The sequence below is a fragment of the Ictidomys tridecemlineatus genome, chromosome 2 (assembly GCF_052094955.1).
Source record: "Ictidomys tridecemlineatus isolate mIctTri1 chromosome 2, mIctTri1.hap1, whole genome shotgun sequence".
Taxonomy (NCBI): domain Eukaryota; kingdom Metazoa; phylum Chordata; class Mammalia; order Rodentia; family Sciuridae; genus Ictidomys; species Ictidomys tridecemlineatus.
Window position 1 is genome coordinate 61,888,004 of NC_135478.1, and position 18,666 is coordinate 61,906,669.

Here is an 18,666-nt window from a genome sequence, read left to right on the forward strand (position 1 = left end):
TTTAAGTTAGGGTTTAAGGTTAGGACTATTGCTCAGGGTTTTTTAGAAAGAGAGAGAGAGAGAGAGAGAGAGAGAGAGAGAGAGAGAATTTTTTAATATTTTTTATTTTTTGGTGGACACAATTCTTTTTTTTTAAATTATATTTTTATTGTTGCTGAGGATCAAACCCAGCACCCCACGCATGCCAGGCGAATGTGCTACCACTTGAGCCACATTCTCAGCCCCTATTGCTCATTTTTGTTTTAGTCCTAGGTTTAGGGTTAGGGCTAGTCATATGATTGGTGTTAGGGTTAGGGCTAGTGTTTGTGTTAGGCTAAGGCTTAGGTTTAGGTTTAGAGTTGGAGTTAGGGTTAGATCTAGGGTTAGGGCTAGGTCTAAGGATAGAGCAAGTTTACGGCTAGGTTTAGGGTTATGGCAACTGATAGGGATAGAAGTAGGAATAAGGCTAGGCCGAGAGTTTGCATTAGGGTTAGGGTTAGGCCTAGAGTTAGTCTTTGGTGAGGGTTATGGTTAATTTTAGGGAGAGGGCTAAATCAGGGCAAGAATTACAACTAGGGTTAATGTTCAGATTAGACTTAGCATTAGGGCTGAGTTTAGGAAAGGGAGGTATTATAGCTAGGTTTAGAGGAAGAGTGAGGGTTAGAATTAGGATTAGGGCTAGGGTTAGGGTTAGGGTTTATGATTAAGGCTAGGTTTAGGGCTAGGATGTTCTAGGCTAGAGTTTGCTGTAGGGTTAGGTCTAGAATTAGGGCTAAGGATAATGTCAGGTCTAGTGTTACATTTAGGAGTAGATTTAGGATTATGTCTATGTCTTAGTCTAATGTAACTGTTAAGTTTAGGTAAGGGTTAGTTTTAGAGCTAGGGATATTATTAGGTTCAGGGTCAGGGTTATGGTTTGTATCAGGTTAAGATTTAGGGATAGGGCTCAAATGAGCATTAGGGTTAGAGTTAGGTTTTGGATAATGAATAGAGTTAGATTTAGGATTCAGGGTAGATTTAGGGTAATGGAGAGATTTAGGGTTTGCATTAGGGTTAGGGTTAGGCTTAGGGTTAGCATTAGGAATAGAGTTACCATAAGGAAAATGTATAAGGTTAGGGTTAGGTTTAGGGGTAGGGATAAGGCTAGGGTTATGTTTAGGCCAAAGGTTAGGCTTTGAGCTATGCTTAGGTATAGGAGAGGGTTAGGCTTAGGGTTAGGGCTAGGTTCAGGGTTAGGGTTATGCTTACAATAGGTTTAGGCCTTGGATTAGAGCTAGGTTTTGTGTTAGGTTTAGGTTTAGGGTTAGTGCTATGGGTAATGTATGATCTAGGGTTCTAATTAGTGCTAGTTTTAGGGTTAGGATTATTGCTAGGTCTAGTGTTAGGTTTAGATCTTGTTTTAGAGTCAGTTTTAGAGCTAGGTTTAGTGTTAGTGTCAGGTCAGTGTTCAGATTAGAGTTAGGATGAAATCCAGAATTAGGAGTAGGTTTAGGTCTAGGGGTAGTGTTATTGTTTGGTTTAGGTTAAGGCTTATTGTTAGGGCTAGGATTAAGTTTTTGTTTAGGTGTAGGGCTAGAGTTATTGCTAGATTTATGTTTAGATTTAGCTCAAGTGTAGTGCTGAGGTTAGGTTTAGGTAAATGTTTACGTGTAGGGCTAGTTTCTGGGTTCAGTTTAGTGTTAGGGTCAGGTTTAGACCTATAATTATTGTTATGGTTAGAATAAGGGTGAATGTTAGGGTTAGGTTTTGGGTTAGGTTTAGAGCTGGAATAAGGGCTAGGGCTTGGTCTTGTAATAGGGGTATTGTTTGATTTAGGCTAATTTTATCATTAGGACTAGGATTACCATTATGGATAGGGTTTGGCTTAGGATAAGGGATAGGGTTAGGTCTAGGCTTAGAGCTAGTATTAGGGTTAGGTTTAGGGCTAGGGTTAGGGTTAAAGTTAGGGTTAAATTTAGTTTTAGGGCTCAGATTTGGGATATTTTTATTTTGGGGTTAGGACTAGTGTTAGGACTATGGCTGATGTAAGAACTAGGGTTTTTATTAGGGTAGGATTTAGGGTTAGGTTTTGGGCTAGGAATGGTTTTCGCATTTTCTTTTTGGTTAGGATGATATAAAGAGCTAGCGTTACTGTTTGGATATGAGTCAGTGTAGAATTAGTTTTAGTCCTAGGACTCGAATTTGAGCTAGGGTTATGGCTAGTTGTAGGGATAGGTTTTGGTTTAGGTTAGGTTTAGGGTTAGGGTAATGGTGCAGCTTTGTTTTAGGGCTTGGGCTAGAGTTAGGGTTAGTTTTATGATTAGCGATAGTGTTCAGCTAGTGTTACAGTGAGGTTTAGGCTTAAGGTTAGGGTTATATTTAGAGTTGATAAGGATAATTTAGAGTTATGGTTAGATATAGGGTTAGGGCTAAGATTAGGGCTAATGTTAGGGTGGACAGGTTTAGAAATAGAAATAGGGCTAGGTTATGAGTTAGAGTTATTCCTAGGAATAGAGTTAAGGGTTTGCTTAGGGTTAGGGCTAATTTAGGGCTTGATTAGCGCTAAGTTTAGTGTTAGGGTTAGGCTTATGGTTAGGGCTAGAATAAAAGTTAGTGTTAGTTTTAGGGTTATGGTTAGTTTTAGAGGAAGAGATGAGATTATGGCGAGGTTCAGGGCTAGGGCAAAGGTTAAAATTAGGTATAGAAATAGGGTGAGTGTTTGGTTAGGATTAAGGCTAGGTTTAGGTCTTGGATGAGGGCTAGGGTTTGTGTTAGGTTTAGAGCTATGATTAGAGATAGTGCTAATGTCAGGTCAAGGGTATGGTTAGGAATAGTGTAAACTTTAGGTTTATGGGTAGGTCTAGGGCAAAGTTAGGTTTAGGGTAAATGTCAGGTTTAGAGCTAGGTGTATTATTATGGTCAGAGTCCGGTTTAGGGTTTGGATTAGGATAAAGTTTAGGGTTGGGGCACAAATTAGCATTAGGGTTAGGGTTAAAGTAACGGATAGTGTTAGGTTTAGGGTTCAGGTTAGGTTTAGAGTAATAGATAGGTTTAGTGTTAGTGATAGGGTTAGGGTTAGGCCTAGGGTTAGCATTTGGGTTATGTTTATGTTTAGGGTAAAGGATAGGGTTATTGTTAGTGTTAGAGCTTGTATTAATGTTAGGATTTGGCTACGTTTAGAGATAGGCCTAGGGTTATTGTTAGTTTTAGGTTTAGCAGAAGTGTTAGGGTTTGAGCTAGGGTTAGGTGTAGGGTGAGGGTAAGAGTTAGATTCAGGGCTACGGTTAGGGTAAGGGTTAGGTTATGGCTTGGGTTAGCATTAGGGTTAGAGTTATGTTTAAGGTAACGAATTGAGTTTGTGCTAGGATTTGTGCTATGGTTACAGTTATGATTAGGGATAGTTTTAGGGTTAGGTTGAGGGTTAGGTTTATTGTTATGTTTAGGTTAAGGATTAGAGTTTGAGTTGGGTTAGGTCCAGTGCCAGTGTTAGGGTTAAGGTTAGTGCTAGGGATAGGGTTAGGATTTCGCATAGGTCTAGGTTTAGGGCTATGATTAAGGCTAAGTTGTGTGTGAGGTTTAGGGCTAGTGTTAGGTGTAGGGGTAATGTAAGAACTAGGGTTATGGTTATGAGTAGATTTAGGGTTTGTCTAGTGTTAGGGTTAGTTTTTCAGTTATGATGAGGTTTAGAGCTAGGGTGTGTGATAAGGTAAGTGTCTAGGGTTAAGTCTAGGGTTACAGTTAGGGATAGATTTAGGTTTATGTTTATGGTTAGGTCTAGTGTAAGGGTTAGATTTAGGGTAAGGGTCAAGTTTAGAGCTGGATGTATTATTAAGGTCAGGTTATTGCTTATGGTTCAGTTTAGGGTTAGGTTTAGGTTTAGGGCTTTCATTACTGTTAGGGTTTGAGTTAGGGTTAGAGTAATGAATAGGCTTAGGATTAGCATACAGGTTAGTTTTAGGGTGATGGATAGGTTTAGAGATTGTGATAGCGTTTGGGTTAAGCCTAGGGTTAGTATTAGAGTTAGAATTATGTTTAGGGAAATGGATAGGATTAAATCTAGGGTTAGGGCCAGGGTTATGATTAGGATTAAGGATAGGGCTAGGGTAGTGTATAGAATTTGAGCTATGGGTAGAGCTATGGTTATGGTTAGAATTACGGCTATTGTTAGGTTAGGGTTTGGGATAGGGCTAGGGTTATGTTTAGGGTAAAAGTTAGGCTTTGAGCTAGGTTTAGATCTAAGGGGAAGGTTAGGGTTAGGGTTAGGGCTAGGGTTAGTTTAGGGTTACACTTAGGGCTAGGATTAGGACTAGGTTTTGTTTTATTTTAGGTCTAGGGTTAGGGCCATGGGTAGTTAAGAGCTAGGGTTATGATTAGGGCTAGTTTTAGGGTTAAGGTTATCACTAGGTGTAGTGTTCAAATTAGGTTTTGAATTAGGGTGAGCTTTGGAGCTAGGTTTATGTTAGGGTATGGGTCAGTGTTTATGTTAGAGTGAGTGTTGGTGTTAGTGCCTGAATTAGGACTAGGGCTAGGTCTAGTCATAGGGTTAGTGTTTTGGTTATGTTAAAGATGATTGTAAGGGCTAGGGCAAGGTTGTTGTTAAGGTCTAGGGCTAGACTTATGGGTAGATTTAAGATTAGGTTTTGGTCTAGGACTAGTGTTAGGTTTAGGTTTAGTTATAGGATTACCAGCAGGGCTAATGTTAGAGTTTGGGTTCGAGTTAGGGTCAGGTTTAGACCTACGTTTAGTGTTAGGGTCAGTATAAGTTTCAGGGTTAGGATTAGGGTTTGGGTTATGGTTAGAGCTATAATGAAGGCTAGGGTTAGGACTAGTAATATGGTTAGGGTTTGGGTTAGGCTATGGATTAGGGTTAGGACTAGGGTTAGCATTAGGTTTAGAGTTTGGGTTAAGGTAACAAATAGGATAAGAGCTAAAGTTAGTGAAGAGTTAGGGACTGGCTTATGGCTAGGGTTAGTGTTAGGGTTAAACTAGGGTTAGCGCTTGGATTAGGGTCAGGTTTTGGGTTAGGTTAAGGCTAGTGTTAGGGCTACAGCTAATGTATGAAATAGGGTTATGATTTGGGCCAGTTTTTGAGTTAGTGTTATGGCTAGGTCAAGTGTTAGGGTTAGGGTTAGTGTTAGCATGATGTTTAGAGCTAAAGTTAGTGTTAGGGTCAAGGTCAGAGTTCAGGTTAGTTTTAGCTTTACAGTTAAAGCCAGAATTATCACTAGGGTTAGGTAGGGGTAGGGTTAGTGTTTGTGTTAGTTTAACGTTTATTATTAAGGCTAGAGTTAGGGCTTTTTTATGTCCAGGTCTAGAGATATGGCTAGATTTAGGAATAGGTTTATTTCTAATGCTAGTGTTAGGGTTCAGTATAGGGCTAGGGTCAGGTTTAGACTTACGGTTACCATTAGGGTCTGAGTAAGTGTAAGGTTTGAGTTATGGTTAGAGCTAGAATGATGGTTAGGGTTAGGACTAGTAATAAGATTAGGGTTAGGACTAGGGTTAGCATTAGGGTTAGGTTTGGCTTAGCATAAGGGATAGGGTTAGACCTAGGGTTAGGTCTAAATTTAGGGTAGGGTTAGGGCTAGTGTTAGGATTAGGTTTAGTGTCAAAGCCAGGGTTAGGTTTCAGATTAGAGCTAAATTTTGGTTAGAGTTACAGATAGGTTTAGAGTTACAGCCAATGTTTGCATTAGAGTTACGATTTTGGCTAGTTATAAGACTGGGGTTAGAGCTAGGTATAGTGTTGGGGTTAGGTTTAATATTAGGGTAATGTTTAGAGCTAGGGTTAGTATTAGGGTCAAAATTAAGGTCAGGGGTAGCTTTAGGGTTAGAGTTTTGACTCGAATTAGGGCTAAGGTTTTTTCTAGGTGTAGGATTAGGTTTTGGTTTATGTTAAGTTTTAAAGTTAGGACGATGGCTAGGTTTTCTTTTAGGGCTAGCGTATGGTTAGGGCTAGTTTTAAGATTAGCATTATGATTAGGACTAGTGTTACAGTTAGGTTTAATCTTAGGTTTAGAGTTAGATTTAGACTTAGAATTAGATCTAGGGTTAGGTAGGAATAAGGACATGGCTAGAATTAGGGTTAGAACTAGGGATAGGGATAGGGCAAGAGTGAGAGTTAGTCTTAGGGATAGGCTTAGGGTTTTTTAGGTATAGGGCTTAATTTGGGTTATGGTTAGGCATAAGGTTAGGTTTAATCCTAGGGTTAGCATTAGAATTAGGGCTAAGTTAGGGTAATTTGTAGGGTTAGAGCTATGTTTACGGCTAGAATAATGGATAGGATTAGGGTTACTGTTATTGTCAGGGTTAGGGCTATGGTTTGTGTTAAATTTAGGGCTAGGATTATATATAGGGCAAATATAAGGTCTATGGTTACGTTAGGAATAGTTTTAGCATTAGGTTTATGGCTAGGTCTAGTATAAAGTTTAGGTTTAGGGGTAGGCTCAGGGTTAGAGCTACATATATTATTATGGGAAGGGTCAGAGTTAGGGTTTAGTTTAGGTTAAATTTAGAATTAGGGCTCAAATTAGCATTAGGGTTGATAGGGTTAGGTTTATGGTTCAGTTTAGGTTTAGGTTAATAAATAAGGTTAGGGTTAGTGATAAGTTTAGGGTTAGGCCTAGGGTTACCAATAGGGTTGTGGTTATGGATAGGGTTAGAGCTAGTGATAAGGCTAGAGTTATCGTGAGGATTCTGGCTAGGGTTAGGGCAAGGTTAAGGCTAGGTTTTGGGTTAAGGTTAGGTTTAAAACTAGAGTCTCAAATAAGGGCTAGCTTTTGGGTTTAGTTAGGGCTAGGATTAGGGCTATGGCTAATGTATGAATTAGTGTTACAATTAGTTCTAGTTTTAGAATTAGGGTTAGGGTGATGTTTAGAGCAAGGGTTACAGTTAGGGTCAGTGTCAGGGTCAGTGTTCGTTATAGTGTCAGGTTTAGGACTCAAATTAGGGCTAAAGTTAGTGCTAGGTGTAGAGTTAAGTTTTAATTTAGGTTAAGGGTTATGGTTAGGCTATGGCTCAATTTTGTTTTAGGGCTAGTGCAAGGGTTAAGTCTAGATTTTGGATTACCGTCAGAGTTAGGGCTAGTGTTAGACTGAAGTTTAGGCTTAGGGTTAGGGTTAGATTTAAAGTTAGGGTTCATCTGGGGTTAGGGCTTCTGCTATGGTTAGGGCTCCTGCTAGGGTTAGGGCTAGGTTTAGGGTTATGGTAAGAAATATTTTTAGAACTAAGGATATGTCTAGGGTGATAATTAGAGTTTTCTTAGGAGTAGGCTTAGTGCAAGGGTTAGGGTTTGGGCTAAATTAGTGCTAGGATTAGGACTAGGGTTAGTGTTAGGGTTAAGCCTAGGGTTTGGGCTCACATTACAGTTAGCACTGGGATTAGGGTTAAGTTTAGATGAATGGGTGGGGTTATAGATAGGCCTAGGGCTAGGGTGAGAGTTAGAATTAGGATCAGGCCTAGGGCTATGGTTCAGTTTAGGATTAAGCTAGGATTAGGGCTAGGATGAGGAGTAGGTTTTCTGATAGTGTTAGGGCTAGTACTTGGGCTAGAGATAATATAAGCTCTAGGGTTATGTTTAAGGATAGTTTTAGGGTTAGGTTATGGCTAGGTGTAGTGTAAAGGTTAGGTTTATGTTAAAGGTCAGCTTTAGAGCTAGAATTATTATTAGTGTTAAGGTCAGGGTCAGGGTTAGCATTTGGTTTACATTAAGATTAATGGGTTAGGGCTTGAATTAGCATTAGGGTTAGGTTTAGAGTCAAGGTAATGGAAGGGTTTACTTGAGGTTTTAGTTAAGGTTTAAGGTAACGGATGGGTTAGGTTTCAACAATCAGGTTAGGGTTAACATTAGGGTTGGGGTTATGTTCAGTGCAGTGGACAGATTTAGAGCTAGGGTTAGGGCTAGGTTATGGTTTGAATTAAGTCTAGGATTAGGGTTAGGTTTAGGGATAGGGTTAGGGTTTGGTTTAGGGTAAGTGATAGGGTTAGGATATGTTTTAGTTTAGGGTTAAGGTTATGGTTAGGTTAGAATAAGGGTTAGTGTTTGAGCTAGGGTTAAGTCTAGTGCGAAGGCTAGGTTTAGGTTACTTCAGAGTTCAAGATTTTTGTTAGAGTTAGGTTTAGTGTTAGGGATAGTGTTATAATTAGGGTTAGGTTAGGGTTAGGATAATGCATATGGTTAGAGCTAAAGTTTGGGATAGGGTTAAGATTAGGATTAAGGCTAGGGTTAGGATTAGGATTTAGGATAAGGCTAGGGTTATGTTTGGTGTAAGGGTTAGGCTTTGAGCCAGGGTTAGGTCTAAGGAGAGGTTTAGGGTTAGTTAGGATTAGGGTTAGGGCAAGGGTTAGGTTTATGCTTAGAGCTAAGTTTAGGCCTCGGATTAGCTCTAGGTTTTGTGTTAGATTTAGGGCTAGGGTTAGGACTATGGTTAATGTAAAAGCTAGGGTTATGTTTAGGCCTAGTTTTAGGTTTAGGGTTATAGCTAGGTCTAGTGTTAGGTCTAGGTTTTGGGTTAGTGTCAGGTTTAAAGCAAATTTAAGTGTTAGGATCAAGGTCAGTGTTTAGGATAGGGTTAGGTTTAGGGTTAGAGCCAAAAGTAGGACTAGGTTTAGGTCTAGTGATAGAGTAATTGTTTGGTTTAGATTAAGGGTTATTGTTAGGGCTAGTGCTAAGATTTGGTTTAGGTCTAGGGCTAGATTTATAGCTATATTTACGATTAGCTTTGGGTCTAGTTCTAGTGTTAGGCTTAGGTATAAGTATAGAGTTACCAGTAGATCTAGTGTTAGGTTTAGGTTTAGGTTTAGGGTCAGGTTTAGACCTTGGGTTACTTGTAGGGTCAGATGAGTGTCAGGGTTAGGTTTAGAGGTATAATTAGGGCTAGGGTTAAAACTAGTATTATGGTTAGAGTTGAAGTTAGGCTAAAGTTTAGGGTTAGGGCTAGGGTTAGTATTTGGGTTAGGGTTTGGCTTAGGGTAAGGGATAGGGTTAGAGATAGGGTTAGGGCTAAGGTTAGGGTTAGGTTTAGGGCTAGTGTTAGGGTTAAGATTAGGCTTAAAGCTAGGTTTAGGGTTCAGATCCAGGGTAGGATTAGTGTTAGCCTTAATGATAGGTTAGGACAATGACTAATGTATGAACTAGGATTACAATTAAGTTTAGTTTTAGGGTTTCAATTAAGGCTAGTTCTAGTGTTAGGGTTAATTTAAGTTAGGGTGATGATTAGAGCTAGGATTAGTGTTAGGTCCAGCATTAGGGTCAGAGTAACTTTTAAAGTTAGAGTTAGGGCTAGGTGTAAGTTTGGGGTATAGTTTAGGTTAAGGGTTTGGGTTAGGGATATGTTTGTTGTTGTTGTTGTTTTATGGCTAGGGCCAGGGCTAGTGAAAGTTATAGGATTAGCATTATGGTTAGGGGTAGTGTTAGGGTTTGGCTTATAGTTACAGTTAAATTTAGAGTTAGGTTTAGATTTAGAGTTAGGTTTAGATCTAGAGTTAAGATAGAGCTAAGGATAGAACTAGGGCTAGGGCTAGGACAAGAATTATAGTTAGTCTTAGAGCTAGGGTTAGGGTTAAAATAGAATTATATTAGGGCTAGGATTAGCTCTGGGCTTAGTGTTATTATTAGGCCTAGGGTTAGGGCAGGGGTTAGGGTTAGATTTAGGGTTATGTTTCGGTTTATGGTAAGGGATAGGGTTATAGGTAGGTTTAAGGCTATGGTGAGGGTTAGAATTAGGGTTAGGGCTTGGGTTATGATTTGGGTTAGGATTAAGGCTAGGTGTAGGGCTAGAATTATGGTTAGGTTTAATTTCAGGTCTAGGGTTATGGTAACATATAATTTGAGTTTAGTTTTATGTCTACGTCTTGTGTAAGCATTAGATTTAGGGTTAGGGTCAGGTCTAGAGCTAAGGGTATTATTAGAGTCATGGTCACGATTAGTGTTTTGGATAGGTTAAGGTTTAAAGTTAGGATTCGAATTATCATTAAGGTTAGGATCACCATAATGATAGGGTTAGGTTTAGGTTTCAGGTTAGATTTAGGGTAATGGATAGGGTGAAGTTTAGAGATCATGTCAGGTTTAGGCCTAGGGTTAGCATTAGGGTAAGGATTATGTTTAGGGTAATGGATATGGTTAGAGCTAGGGTTACAGCTAGGGTTATGGCTACAATTAGTGATAGGGTTAGAGTTAGGTTTGGGATTAAAGTTAGGTTAGGGCTCAGAATAGGACTAGGATTTGGTTTAAGTTAGGGCTAGGGTTAGGGTTACGGCTAATGTAAATACTAGGTTTATGATTAGGGCTAATTTTTGCATTAGAGGTTAGAACTAGGTCTAGTGTTAGGCTTAGGTTTAGGTTTAGGGTGATGTTTAGACCTAGGGTTAGTATTAAGTCAGAGTCAGGGTGAGGGTTAGTTTTAGGGTTAAGGTAAAGATTAAAATTATTATTGGGTTAGGGCTAGGTGTAGGATGAGGGCTTGGTCTATGTTAAGGACTATGGTTAGGTTTATGGCTCGGTTTGTTTTAGAGCTAGGGCTAGGATTAAGACTAGTTTTAGGATTAGCTTTAGGGTTAGGGCTAGGGTTAGTTTTAGGCTTAGGCTTATTGTTAGAGTTAGATTTAGAGTTAGGGTTAGATCTAGGGTTATGGCCAGGGATATGAATAGGGCTAGGGTTAGACCTACGGTTAAGAATAGGATTAGGCTTACAGTTAAGTATAGGGTGAGAGTTAGAGTTAGTCTTTGGGCTAGGGTTAGGGTTAGGTTAGGGTTAGGGCTAGGACCATATTAGAGCTAAGACTGGGGCTATAGTTAGGGTTAGGCCTAGAGTTAGGGTTAGGGTTATAATTAAGGCTATATTTAGGGCTAAGATAAAGACTAGGGTTTGTGCTGGGGTTAGCCTAGGGTTATGGCTAGGGCTAAAGTCAGGTCTAGGGTTATGGTTAGTAATAGTTTTAAGGTTAGCTTTATGGCTAAGTCTAGTGTAAGTGTTAGGTATAGGGTAATAATCAGGTTTAAAGCTAGAGGAATTATTAATGTCAGAGTCAGTGTTGGGCTTTGGTTTAGGTTTGAGTTTAGGATTAGGGCTCAAATTAGCATTAGGGTTAGCATTAGGGTAATGATAAGTTTAGGTTTAGGGTTCAGGTTAGGTTTAGGGTAATTGACAGTTTGGGGGATAGTGATAGGGTTAGGGTTAGGCCTAGGGTTATATTAGCATAAGGGTAATGTTTAGGGTAATGGATATAGTTAAAGTTAAGGTTATAGCTAGGGTTATGGTTAGGATTAGGTCTTGAGTTAGGGTTAGGGTGAGGGTAAGAACTATGGTGAGGTTTAGACTAATGGTTAGGTTCTGAGCTAATGTTAGGGCTAGGCTGGGTGTTAGCTTCAGGGTTAGGTCTAGGGATAGGATTACCATAGGTTTTTGGATTAGAGTTAGGGTTAGAGGTAGACCTAGGATTAGTGATAGGGTCAGTACAAGAGTCAGGGTTAGGGTTAGAATTTTGGATAGGGTTAGAGCTAGAATGAGAGCTAGGGTTAGGGCTATTTATAGAGTTAGGGTTTTTATTGGCCTAAAGAGTAGGCATAGGTCTAGGGTTACCCTTAGGTTTAGGGTTTTGCTTAGGGTAAGGGATTGGTTTAGAGCAAGGTTTTGCACTGGTTAGTGTTAGAGTTAGTGTTAAATATAGGTTTAGGGCTAGTGTTTGTGTTAGGGTTAGGAATAAGATTAGGGCCAAGGCTAATGTAAGAACTAAGGTTAAAATTAGGTTAATTTTAGTGTTATGGTTAGGTTTAATGTTATGGTTAGGTCTAAGTTTTGGGTGATATTTATAGCTAGGGTTTGTGTTAGGATAAGAGTCAGGTCAGAGTTCATATTAAAGTTAGGGATAGGACTCGATTTTTTTTTTTTTGGTGGTACTAGGGATTAAACCCAGGGCCTATGTGTATGCAAGGCAAGCACTCTACCAATTGAGCCATATCCCCATCCCCCTTGAATAATTGTTAGGGCTATTCTGAGCATTTGGTTTAAAGTGAGGGGGGTGTTTATACATTGCTTGAGTGTTAAGATTTGAGTCAGGGTCAGTGTGAGTTTTAAAGTTAGTGTTAGAACTCGAATTAGAACTAGGGATAGGTCTAGGTTTAGTGTTAGGGTTTGGTTTAAGTTAATGTTTAGGGTTAGGGCTATTGCTTTGTTTTGGTTTAGTCCTAGGGTTAGGTTTAGAGATAGTGTAAGTGTTAAGCTTAGGCTTAGGGTTAGGGTTAGATTTGGAGTTAGGGTTATATCTAGAGTTAGGGCTGGGACTAAGGATAGGGCAAAGGTTAGGGCTAGGGATAGGGTTATTGTAAAGGAAAGGGTTAGAACTAGGGATAGGTGTAGGGTGAGAGTTAGAGTGAGTCCTAGGGCTAAGGTTAGTGTTAGGGTTAGAGATATAGCTAAGTTAGTGCTAGGATTAGGGCTAGGTTTATTGTTTGGCTTAAGTCTAAAGTTAGGGTTAGGGTTAGGGTTAAGCTTAGGGTAAGAGATGGCATTATAGCTAGGTAAAGAGGTAGGGTGAGAGTTACAATTTGGGCTAGGTGTAGGGTTAGGGTTAGGGTTATGATTCAACTAGGTTAGGGCTAGGATGAGGGCTAGGGTTTGTTTTAGGTTTCAGACTAGGGTTAGGGCTAGGGCTAATTTCAGGTCCAGAATTGTGGTTAAAGTTATTTTTAGGTTTAGGATTATGGCTAAGTCTAGGGTAAGTGTTAGGTGTAGGTTTACATTCAAGTTTAGAGCTAGGGGTTTTATTAGGGTCAACATCAGTGTTAGGGATTGAGATAGGTTACGGTTCAAAGTTAGGACTTGAATTAGTATTAGTGTTAGGGTTAGGGTAATGATAGGTTTAGGTTTATGTTTAAGTTAGGTTCAGGGTAATAGATTGGGTTAAGATAAGGGAAAGGTTTAGGTTCATACCGACAGTTAGCATTAGGGTATGGTTTGGGTTATGGTGATGGATAGAGTTAGAGATAAGTTTAGGGCTAGGTTTATGGTTACAAATAGGTCTAGGGTTAAAGCTAGGATTAGGGCTAGGTTTTTTGTTAATTTAGGGATAGGGTTAGGGTTAGGGCTAATATAAGTACTAGGGTGATTTTAAGGCTAGTTTTAGGGTTTTAAGGCTAGAGTTAGTGTTAGGGTTAGGTTTAGGTTTAGGGTGATGTTTAGAGTCAACAGTGTTAGGGTCAGTGTCAGGTTCAGGGTTAGTTTAAGGGTTCAGCTTACAACTTATATTAGGACTATGGTTAGGACCAGGTTTAAGGTTATGGTTTTGTTTAGGTTAAGGGTTAGGGTTATAGCTCTAGCTAGGTTTTGTTTTAGGGCTAGGGCCAGGTTAGAGATAGTTTTAGGATTAGTGTTATGGTTTTGGCTAGGGTTAGGGTTTGGCTTAGTATTTGGGTAAGGGCTTGATTTAGAGTTTGGTTTGTCTAAATTTAGTGCTAGGGCAAAAAATAGCGCAAGGGTTAGGGCTAGGGTTATGGCTAGGGTTAGGGTTACAGTAAGGGATAGGTTTAGAATAAGTGAAAGTTCTAATGTGAGAGTTAGAGTTAGTCTTAGGACTAGGGTTAGGGATAGGGCTAAATTAGGGCTAAGATTATGGCTAGGGTTAGTTTCAGGGTTAGGCCTAAAGTTTGGGTTAGAATTGTAATTAAGGCTATGTTTAGCACTAGGATAAGGGCTAGGGTTTTTGTTAGGGTTAGGGCTAGAATTATGGCTAGGGCTAATGTCAGGTCTAGGGTTACAGTTAGGGATATTTATAGTGAAAGGTTTATGGCTAAGTCTATTGTAAAGGTTAGGTAAAGGGTAAGAGTCAGGTTTAGAGCTAGGGGAATTATTAGGGCCAGGGTCAGTGTTAGGGCTTGGTTTATGCTTGAGTTTAGGGTTACGGCTCGAATAAGAGTTAGGGTTAGGGTTAGTGTAAAGATAGGGTTAGGTTTAGGGTTCAGGTTAGGTTAAGGATAATTTATAATTTTGGGGATATTGATAGGGTTATTTTAATCCTAGGGTTAGTATTAGCATAAGGCTTATGTTTAGAGTAATGGGTACAGTTTGAGTTAAGTTTAGGGCTAGGGTTATAATTAGGATTAGGTCTTGGGTTAGGGTTAGGGTGAAGGTTAGGTTTAAGGCTAGGTTTGTGGCTTGGTTGAGGGTTTGGGTTATGGCTAGGGCTAGGATTAAGTCTAGGACTAACCTGTCAGGTCTAGCATTACAGTTAAGGGTAGTTGCAGGGTTTAGTTATGAAGAGGTCTACTGTAAGGGTTAGGTTTAGGGTAAAGGTGAGGTTTTAAACTAGGTGTATTATTACAGTCAGGGTCAAGATTTGGGATTGGTTTTGGTTAAGGTTTAGGGTTAAGGCTAAAATTAGCATTGGATTTAGAGTAACGGATATGTTTAGGGTTAGGGTTCAGGTTAGGTTTAGCATTTTGAATACCCTTAGGGACAGCTATACAGTTAGGTTTAGTCCTATTGTTAGAATTTCGGTTAGGCTTCAGTTTAGGGTAAAAGATAGAATTATAGCTAGGGTTAGGGCTATGTTTATGGTTAGGATTAGGGCTAGTATTAAGGTTAGGGTTAGAATTATGGTTAGGCCTAGGGTTAAGGTTAAGTTTAGGGTAAGTTTTATGGTTGGAGCTAGATTTAGGGCTAGGGCGAGGGTTAGGGTTAGAGAAGGTCTAGGGTAAATATTAGGGTTAGGGCTACATTTAGCATTAGGTTTAGGCTTAGAGTTATTGTAATGGATAGAGGTAGAGCTAGGGTTTAACCCACGGTTACAGTTAAAACTAGGGTTAAATTTAGGGTTAGGGATAGGGCTATGTTAATGCATAGGGTTAGGTTTAGGGCTCAGTTTAGAGGTAGTGTTAGAGTTAGAGTTACTTTATTTAAATATTTGATACAATCCATAATTCATCTTTAACTAACCTTACTCTGTTTCCCAGGTTTAGGCCTTTTGGTTGAATGTTTTTTTGTCCGGAACAGTTAATATTTTCATTTTACTTCATTTTGACCTATACAGGTAAATGTAAATGAACCTGGAAATCAAACAGAGTTTATGCTAGCTGCTTGAAACTGCACTCACATTCTCAATTTTTTTTTGTGGGGACACTCTGGTATGTTCCTTGTGAGTGTAGGCCTAAGCTTAAGCAAGCAAAAACAACTTTATCCTAAAACCTTTTAGAAGAAAGCAGGGAATATGCATGTGCTGAAATTACTCCCATAATTATTTTGTAAGATTTGTTTGATACAGAGTAGGATTTGTTATTTAGCTTGCCCCACAAAGCTCTCCAAGTGTGGGACTTCTAGGATCAATGGTTCTCTAACCAGGTTAGGGTTAGTGTTAGGTTTAGGTCTAGGGCTAGGTTTAGATGTAGTGTTAGGGTGATAGTAAGTTTTGTACCAATTTCTTTGATACTTGGAAGGAGTAATCTTTTACATAGCCTTAATATGCTCCTCAGATTTGGGCCTTCTCATTTCAATGGTTCACTAACAGGGACTCTCTGTATTTTAAGGTTTCACTTCATATTGACCTATAGAGTTAAATGAAAATGGAGGTTGAAATCAAAACTTGTTGGTGCTAGCTGCTTGAAACTTCAAACACCAAATCAGTTCTCTGTGGGAACTCTCTGGTTTGTTCCTTGTGAAAGTAGCCCTAAGATGAAGATGACAAAAACAACTTTATCTGAGAGCCCTTTAGCAGAAAACAGAGAAATATGAATGAACTGAAATACCATCTCAATTATTTGGTCATATTTCTTTGATACTGCATAGGATTCATCAGATAGCTTAGCCCACTAGGCTCTCCAAGTTTGGGACTTCTAGGATCAACAGTTTTTCAAACTGGTTAGTGTTTGTGTTAAAGATAGTGTTAGAGCTAGTGTTAGATCTAGTATTAGAGTTAGAGTTAGTTTTGTCCAAATTTCTTTGATACTGGGCAGGATTCATTTTTCTCCTACCCTTACTATACTCCACATGTTTGGGACTCCTAGGTTCAATGGTTCACTGTAAGTAATAGTTTTTATTTTAAAGTTTCAGTCCATTTTGTCCTATACAAGTAAATGGAAATGGAGCTGGAAAACAAACAGCATTGGTGTTAACTGCTTGAAACTTCACACTCCATCAATTCTCTCTGAGCATACTCTGGTTTATTCTTGTGACAGTAGGCCTAAGATTTAGCATTTAAAAACAACTTTCTTCAAGAGTCCTTTAGGAGATAACAGGGAAATATGCATGTACTGACATACTCCATGAACTTTTTGGACAGATTTCTTTGATACTGTGCATCATTAATCCCTTAGCTTTCCCCACTAGGCTGTCCAAGTTTGGAAATTCTATGGTCAAAGGTTTCATACAAAAGTTAGGGTTAGGAGAAGAGCTAGAGTTAGAGCTAGTATTAGGGTTAGAGTTAGTTTTATTCAAACTTCTTTGATACTTGGAAGGATTTATCTCTTAGCTAGATTTACTCTGTGCCCCAGGTTTAGGCCTTCTCCGTTCACAGTTTTGCTGTCAGCAACATTTTGTATTTTAAGATTTCACTTCATTTTGACCTATTTGGGAAAGTTAATGGAGTTGAAAATCAAACAGGGTTTTTGTTAGCTGCTTGAAACTACACACACTCCCTCAGTTCTCTCTAGGAATCCTGGTATGTTCCTTGCAAAAGTAGGCCTATGCTTAAGCATGCAAAAACAATTTAATCTGAGAGCCCTTTAGGAGAAAACAGGAAAATATGCATGTCTGAAATACCTTCCATAATTATTTTGTCAGATTATTCTGATGTTGCATAGGATTCATCACTCAGCTTGCCCCACAAGGCTCCCCAAGGGTGGAAATTCTAGGATCAATGGTTCTCTAATCAGGTTAGGTTTAATGTTAGGTTTATCGTTACAGCTAGGTCTAGGGTTAGAGGTAATGGTAGAGTGAGAGTTAGTTTTGTTCAAATTTCTTTGATACTGGGCAGGAGTCATCTTTTATCTAGCCTTAGTATGCTCCCAAGGTATGTTCTTCTCAATTCAATGGTTCACTATAATGAACACATTGTATTTTAAGGTTTCACTTTATTTTGTCACGTATGGCTAAATGAAAATGGATATGGAAATCAAACAGTCAGCCCTTACCCTAAACCTAACCCTAAAGCTAACCATAAAATAGCCCTAATCTTAGGCCTAAGCCTAATACTAATCCTAGACCTATTCCTAGCCCTAATTTAGCCCTAACCCTAACCCAAACTCTAGCCCTTAGACGAACTCAAACTCTTCTCAAAGCCCTATTCCTACTTCTCATCCATCCTTTACCATAATCAAAACACTAGCCCTAGTCTTAGCTCTAATACTAGCCATAGCCCTAACCCTAGAATTAACCATAACTTTAAATCTACTCCTAATCCTAAACTCATGCTATCAGTATCAATAACACTAACACTAATCATAAAACAATCCCTTAACTTTAGCTTTAGTCCTAAGACAAAACCGAGCTATAGGACCAACCCTAACCCATTACCTATACCAAATCCTAACCCTACATCTAGCCCTAAGTCTAACCCTAATTTGAGTCCTATCCCTAACCATAAAATGAACCTTGACCCTGACTCTGACCGTAACAGTAATCCTAGTTAATAACATCTTCCTAAATCTAAACCTAATCCTAAAACTAGACTCAGTCCTAAATGTAACCCTAAAACAAGCCCTAATTGTAACCTTAGTTCTTACATTACTGTATCCCGAAGAAGAGCCTAAAGTAACTCAAAACATAGACCTAATCCAAGACCCAACCCTAGGTTTAACCCTAACTCAAACGTTAAACCTAGCTTTAACCCTTACCCTAAACCTAACCCTAAATTTAATCCTTGCACTTAACCTAAATCTAACCCTATCCCTAACCCTGAGTTAACCATAACCTAGCCCTAACACTAGCTCTAACCCTATCAAAACCTAACCCTAAATTTAATCCTTGCACTAAACCTAAATCTAACCCTATCCCTAACCCTGAGTTAACCATAAACCTAGCCCTAACACTAGCTCTAACCCTATCCAAAACCAAAACCCTAACCAAAACCCTAATTCTAATCCACAAACTGACCCTAGCACAATTATTAAACCTCACCTATCCATTATCCTAAACCTAACCTGAATGCTAACCCTAAAAATATCATTACCCTATCTGTAACCTTAACCTTAATGCTAATTCAAACCCTACTACTAACACAAACCTAACCATAACCATAACCCTAACCCTGACAGTAACGCTAATCCTATCAATAACCCTAAAAGTAACTCTAAACCTAAACCAAATGCAAACCCGATCACTAACCCAAAACCTAAACCTAACGTTAAAACTAACACTAACCCTATCCCTATCTCTAAACCTAACCCTAACCTTAATTCTAAACATAACACAAACCCTAACCCTAACACTAACTCTAACCATAACCATTCCCTAATGTTAACACTAATCCTAAAACAAACTTTAACACTAACCCTAACCCAAACACTAATGCTAAACCTAACACTAACACTAAACCTAACCCTAATGCTAACCCTAACACTACCACAACTCGAACCCACCACTAACAGTAACCCTAAGCCTAACCCAAAATCTAACACAAATCCTAACTGTAACATTAACCCTAACACAAACCCTAACTCTAACCCTAACCCTAAAGCTAATTTTAATCATAATCCCAACCCTAAAACTAGTCACAACCCTGA